The sequence below is a fragment of the Dipodomys spectabilis genome, unplaced genomic scaffold, assembly GCF_019054845.1.
Source record: "Dipodomys spectabilis isolate Male_0828 unplaced genomic scaffold, ASM1905484v1 ptg000612l, whole genome shotgun sequence".
Classification (NCBI taxonomy): Eukaryota; Metazoa; Chordata; class Mammalia; order Rodentia; family Heteromyidae; genus Dipodomys; species Dipodomys spectabilis.
The window spans coordinates 2,775,851-2,783,682 of NW_024871289.1; positions in this window are offsets into that span (position 1 = coordinate 2,775,851).

The window sequence follows — 7,832 nt, forward strand, 5'->3', positions numbered from 1 at the left end:
TCTCTGGTATGGCATGTTCAGAATTTGAAAATGAGTAGTTAGCAGTCATAGGAATTTTGAAGAAAACATATATTCTCTCCTCTTAACAAAAATTCAGTTTTAAAAGTTAGGAGTTTCCAGAGAATTGAACGATTTTCTATTTAGTATGAGACAATACTAACATAATGTTTTTCTCAAAATAATGGCAAGTATATTCTGAAAATTTTGTATAGGTTGATAACATTCCAGTTGATGACCCTCTGATAAAGAAAGGGGCAATTAATTCAAATTAGAAGCCAAATATTGTTCATTTTTTAAAGGTAATATACATAGAATAATATTTACTGTACCAATACAGTGAAATTATATTTTATGTAGCTTATTTTTAAATTTAATTGTCAATTTAATATATAGAAGGCGTTTCAGTAATTGTAATGTAGTGAATACATAACATGTCGAACTTTTTACCCCCTCCCTCATTTTTCTCACACTTTTCATTCACAATACCCCTCACAAGTTGTAAATTTCCAACATGTTGTCTTGTGAGTATTGCTATTGTATTGGTTTTCCTTTGTCCTTTGTGTCACCATTTTGTTGTTACTCTTTCCTTGCCAAAGTAAGATAAATATGTATACAACACACAAGATACTGAAATCATAGGCATCAGGGGATAAACCACAGGTGAAAACACAAAAGAAAAAAGAAATCACATAGTACATTAAAAACAACAACCACAAAGGAAAACCTCTGTTTCAATGTCTAGTTCATTTTGCTCAGCATCCACTTATATGGTCATATATACATAGCTCTTCTGCCATTCTGCTCATCTGCTAGGACCATCCTAGACATTTCCTACATGGAATCTGTTTCTTTGTGTCTTGCTTATTTTACTTAGTAGGATTTTTTTAAGTCTTTCCATTTCCTTATGAATTAGAAGCATAAAATTGCACCGTGTGTGTGTGTGTGTGTGTGTGTGTGTGTGTGTGTGTGTAATATCGATTTCATCGATTTTATCGATTCATTCATCTTCTGAGTGGCATATTGGTTTAAAACATGATTTCATGTAAGTATCACTTAGGGTCATTCAAAAATGACAGATGCCACCTCCCCAGATATACTAAAATCATAATTTCTTTTTTTGGGGGGAGGGTCCAGTCGTGGGGCCTGAACTCTGGGCCTGGGTGCTGTCCTTCAGCTCTTCAGCTCAAAGCTAGCGCTCTACCACTTGAGCCACAGCACCACTTCCAGCTTTTTTCTTTTTTCTTATGTGGTGCTGATGAATCGAACCCAGGGCCTCGAGCATGCAAGGCAAGCGCTCTACCACTGAGCCACCTTCCCAGCCCCTAAAATCATAATTTCTAAGTAAGATAGTATTTTATGTTGGTACAAGTGTTGAGATATCTGGATGAGTCTAATGTATATTTTGTACTGAATTAGGCAGGAAGATATCATATAGGATAAAAATGGTAGTGACAAAATATTTCCTTGAGAAAGATTTAAGAGGCTGCAAGAAGTATGAAGAAATTCAGATAATTTTGAAGAATTTAGAAATGCAAGCTCAAGTATGTCTCTTTAAATAAAAGTTATGTGAGCGGATGGGCAAAAGAAGGGGAAGAGAAGAAATAACTGAGAGCAAATCACTGTCCCAAGTTAGAGTATGAAAAGATATAATCTACAACTTCCAAGTTAAAAGAGAGAACAATGATACATCCAATTTAATTTAGGAACATGCAATATATTTACTTGGCTTTTCCCTACTTTAATGCTCCAAAAATAAATGAAGATTTATAAGAAAACTTATGTGATTTCCATTACTTCAACCTGAACACTAACTGTGATGAGCCCTCTTTTTCTCACGTTGCACTTGGAAAATAGTCCCTAATTTAATGATGTTGTGACTGAGTACAGACAGAGTTAGGAGCTTCTACTTGTACAATTATCCCAGAATAGTTTAAAACAGTTTTTCCCCCATGATATTCAACTACATTCTCTGAAGCAGTACTTTGAACACATCTTCACACCTGAGCACATGAAATTATACTTCAGCATTTCCTTGGCACATTCTACTATTTGCCTTTGTCTTCTTTGCACATTCCTTTTGAGATCATGGTTGCGCTATTTCCATTTCATCTTTACAAACTGCTAAGAACATTGTTCAACTACCAGTTCTTGTTTGCACACGCCCAGTCTATTTATCAAGGTACTTTGTCCATGTTAAGCAATAGGGTAGTACTCACTCTCTGAGGAGAAAAGTTCCACAGTATAACCCTATGCCCACATTCGAGGATGTAGAATTTAAAGCATTATGAGACAAACAATGATATTGGAATTGAAAGGCTCCTTAGGGGCATTTTCTTGGAGCTCATTAATTTTCCCAGGAGAAATATAAATATCTACAAAATATGGAGCTAATTAGTAAGTATCTGAATTAACACTAGATCCTAGATGCTGCGTTAATACAAGTCAAAATTTTATCATTGTTACATCAGAATCCTTCCCCACTTGCAAATGTGTATGAAAAAATAAAAGAAAGGCATTAACACAAAATGTCTAATCTTTTTAGGCATTTAATCCGAGTGGTGAGGGTAATGTCTGAACTCTTCCATTCAATAAAAACTTGAAGTTTATAAGATCACTTCCTACATATAAGAATTTGTGGCAGGTTGATTGACAGGGTTATTACAGCATGGAGATATTCCTAACAAAAATTAGATTTAAGTAGAGTATATGACAGTTATGATTTGTCAATGGCTATTGAGGTATTTTTTATTCTAAAGAAGAATCAATTCGAGGAGTCTTCAGTCACATCAATGAAGCTGTATGTTAACCTAATACTTGGTGCTATTGTCCTACATTTATAATGACTAGGCTGATAAGATATCCAAACACATCTAAAAACATTTCAATAAAATCCCAAACTGGTGTGGATACATGGGTCACTCCTTGGAACTGTAGCACAAATTAGGCTTGCCTGTGCTGTAGTTCAATCTTTATTCACCTGGCTAAACAAAGTCTTCAAAAATATTCACAGAATACCTCTAAGTAGTTAATGTGAGTTATATCTGTATAATTCTTCTAAGGTCAGGATAAAAGCATTTGTTGCCTGCATTTAAAATCAACAGGATCTGTTGAATTCATGGATCATGAATTTCATGTCTTCACATTCATATCTCAAAATTTTATCAATATGACTTTCACCAAAAGACTGTTCTTTTTGAACTTGTCTATGTCCTTTACTTTTCAAATCCAAATAGCATATTTCCTTCAATACATTCCTGCATATTCTTTCCTTCCTTTACTTCTGTAAATCTGTGTTTATTACTTTTTTGGTTCCTTATTTATCTCTTTATTCTAATCTTGTCTACACTGTTGCTCACATTGCTCACACATGTGTCAGAATTTTCCTTTTCCTCTTCCCTTTAATAATACCCCTGATTTTATTATTTTTTCATATTCATGGTCGTGGATATTTTGATGATATCTAAACAGACCTATCTTTGCATCTGTTTAACATAAACTTTAGAATTTTCTGAGAGTTTTTTCCTCTAAATCTATCATTTCCACTTGTAGTCCTTATCACCAAGAATATAACTAACACAAATGCTAGCCAGAGATGTGGATGCACTTTAGATTTCTTCTTACCCTTCTACTCCCTGCCATTAGATAAGATGAATGATCAAGATTTTGTTTCTGTCACTAATACAATTTCTATGTACTCCCTTTTTTGCTCCTGACACCGGCCTGTTTCAAATACTCATTACTGATCCCCTAGTCCTAAAACAACCGTTTACAAGGTATGATTTTTCCACATAGTCTTTTCATATTGGTCCTCTCAATCACCAAGTTATTCTCCTTGTAAGCACACAGAGTGAAGAGCTCAGATACAAATTCCAGTATCATTATTTACTCATTATATTGACTGTTGGCCTTACATTTCTCATTTGTAAATGGAGGTAATCTACTAGAAATATTGAAGAATATATTTGTTGACTTCTGGAGCAAGAAAAAAGATAAGTGAAGAGTCCTTACATTTTCCACCTTAGCTTATAAATAAAGAGTCAAATTCTATTTGTTGGTATAAATTCACAAATAGTTTCATGCAGAAATAAAAATAAATTTTAACTACTGGCTCTAGGGCCTGTGTCCTTTTATGGTAACTACAGATATGTAAGTGGTATTATGTAAATTGGGTCATGTGTTTACAGCTGTACTGAAGAACATACTAAATATATCATTGGAAACATTGGTTTGAATACTATCTATATGAGAATGTTATTTGAACTAATCACACTTAGTTGAAAACTATAGCTTAGTCCATCAAAATGTGGAAATAAACGATTTTATTTATTAGAAAAAAATACCACCAAGAAAAGTGAGTACACATTACAGAAACTGCAGGAATAACGTTAGTGTTTTTTTACTGTCTGTAACTGCTTATGTGATTTTATTTATTGACATTGAAACTCTCCTCTTGTTATTCTTTTTGTATGTAATCCAACACTGTTTATAACTATGTATTCAGTGTGGGAAATCTACCTTCAAAGATGTCTAAAGTTTTTTTTTTTCCTTTTCAATCACAACATTGTCATTATCAGGCTACACTGTGGTCATCATCATCATCTTCAAAAAAATTATTATTAGCATCATAGTGCTAATCATTGGAAGTCTGAGACGTGTCTATGATTTTGCGATTATTTTTCTTTTAATTAATAATTTTAATGTTACCACTGTGCATACATCTGTATTAAAATTTTGAACAAATAAAGAAACAAAAAAATCTAAACCATATCAGGTAGCTTGACTATGTGCTGATAACAAATTATGGAATCGATTTTTGAAGCATTGCAAATTCCTAACCAGTATAAATTAACTTCCTCTTTCCCCCTCACTACACAAAAATATTTAAGAGTTTGGACAGAACTTTTTCAAGTAATATACTGTAAATATTATTACAATATCATGTGTATATCTAAAATTCCCTTGAAGGTAATAAACTCTACTTTCTATTGAAATATTAATTATTTTATGCTAGGAAACTTTTCGAAAAATAGACTGTATATCTTTGAAATGAAAAAGGTCAAAAACAGTAGAAAAAATTTTAGAGGGAGTCTGTCTTCAGATATATATATATATATATATATATATATATATATATACATATATATATATATATATATACACACATATATGCATATATATTTATATGTTATGTTTCGAGTGACATACATTTTTAGAGATTATTTGTCATCAGAAATATATACATATGTATAAATTTACTTGTAGAAAGATATACATTATGGTGAAACAAAAATCTTAAAACATAATTGAAATTAAAAAATACATCAAAACAAGTGGCAGTGACTCACTATTATAATTCAACCTATTCTGTGTAATGAGATCTTCAAATTCTGTTTGAAACTAGCCCAGACAGAAAAGTACTTGTTAGATTCTTAAAAACATAAATTAGCTCTGGGCCTCAAGTTGTAGTGTACTGTCCTTGAGCAGAAAAAGGCTTAAGGAAAATGCCTATGTCTTGCAAACTACAACAACAACAACAACACCAACAAATGTATCACATTAATTTCACAAAAGCATCTTTTAACTGCTGTGAGACAAAATTATACTACCTCGTCCAGGGAAGGTATCGATATGTAATTCCACTCTCTAAACTCCTGTTTTAGTCTGAGTGCTAGAATTCCAAGCTTGTATCACATTGCTCTGCCATAGTTTGTTGGTTTATTTAATCTAGAAACAGACTAGCAATTCTAAACTTCTCTTATGATCTTATCCACTAGACTGACTCCTCAGACTGTTTATGTATTATTTTCAAAGATGTTCTTACATTTGACACAGGATATGAACATTTTCAGATGTACCTGCAAGGGTCTCTGATTCCTTCCTCCATGGATCTGATCCCATTAATAATGATTACTTGAATCTCTTACTATTTCTGGTCCCTACCTATGTAATATTCTCAACTTTTTTGAAGATAGTGCATTTGAGGGCTTTCTAATATTAAAAATTATCACTTAATTCTAGTCTTACTCAGGAGTTATTTTCTATTGTTTTCTAACTTTTCTACATATTGTGAGAATAGTTTCATTTTGTATTTGTGTGTGCACATATAAGCGCCTATGTGTGTCTGTGTATGTTTGTATGTATGTATGCAAAAGTCTCAAGCTCTTATTCAGCAATCTTGATCATGACTGATATGCCAGCTTTTGGCTGGTTAATTATAGGTAGTGTCTCAAAGCCTGTTCTGCCCAGGCTGGATGCAAACTGAACTTCCCAGACTCCTTTACATACTTAGGTTTTATTTTTCCAGGAGTATCAACTTTTAAACTACAAATATTTTTGTGAGTGTAAAGTGTAAGCTGTAGCCCAGATTTTTAACTCAAGAATTCATATAAAGATAGATGAACATACACATTACATATCCTGAGTGTACACTGCTAGAAATGTGATCGTAAGCCAAGTGCTGGTGAGATCTGAGGACAGGGGTTCAAAGCCATCCCAGGTAGGAAAGTCCTGGAGACACTTTTTTTTCCAATAAATACCATAATACTGGAAGTGGCACTGTGGCTCAAGTGGTAGAGCACTAGCCTTGAGCTGAATAGCAGAGGGACAGCGCCCAGTCCCAGAGTTCAAGTGCCATGACCAACAACAGCAAAAAATATATATGAGAAAAAGAAAGAAAAATGAATGTGATCTTAGCCACAAGGCTCATTGCTAGTATGATCCCTCTTCTCTCAAGATGGACTCTTTCTTTCCAATTAAGTCCATGATCATATATCTGACTTGCATTGGAAACAGAATCATTCTTCCATTCTATTTTTTACAAATTTTCGGGATTAGCAAGCATGACTTATAAAGGGAGTGGCCTCATGCTTCATGTTCCAGTTAGGAGTAATGTTTTCCCTATATCACTCTCATAACTCTACATGCTAGACTTGGCTTTAGTGTTTCAATGTTGTCATATTTGTAGTCTTCTATATTGTATTGAATCCTTATAGTTAAATTCTCTTTCTCCTATTATTGCTATTGTTTCTCTTACTGTTAACTCATGTACACTTGGGAAATTACTGCACAGCACATACACTCACAAATAAAGATCTGAGAACCTTCTTCGCATTTAAAATTTACCATAATTTACAGAGCAATTAAGAAGTTTGAACAATATGTACTCAGAGATAATGTATTTATTAGCCATTTAAATTTCACATTTTCTATTTACTAAGTTGTCTCTGAAACATGTGTTACCACGTGTCCAAAGGTGTCCTTTTGCTATTTCAATGAAGCCAGAAAATATTCATTTTATTTGGAGCAGCACCATAGATTGTTACGGGAAGGAAGTGGTAGTAACTGTTACTGGATGTGGAAACTGATCTCAGGAGAGGAATTGAACATAAAGGAATGACAAAGTTCAAGTTAACTTTTGCTTTCCTTTTTACTGTACAAGAAAAGAATCCAAGGCTTGAAGGAAACTCTGTTCCTGACTTTTTTGAGTGTGTTCTTTACTCATATAATACTTGTTTGTAAACTTCTGGTTGAGAGTATTAAAAAAGGAAGCACTATGCCCTTTGAAGGCCAGCATAGAAATAACTTTGTTTTAAAAGTGGGAAGGTGGCTCAGTGGTAGAATGCTTGCCTTGCATGCCCTGGGTTCGATTCCTCAGCACCACATAAGCAAAAAGAAAAGAAGCCAGAAGTGGCGCTGTGGCTCAAGTGATAGCCTTGAGCTGAAGAGTTGAGGGACAGCGCCCAGGCCCAGAGTTCAGGCCCCATGACTGGACCTCCCCTCAAAAAAAAGTGTTATACTGCAAAGAAACCAAAATATGGAGGTTTAAAGTGTCT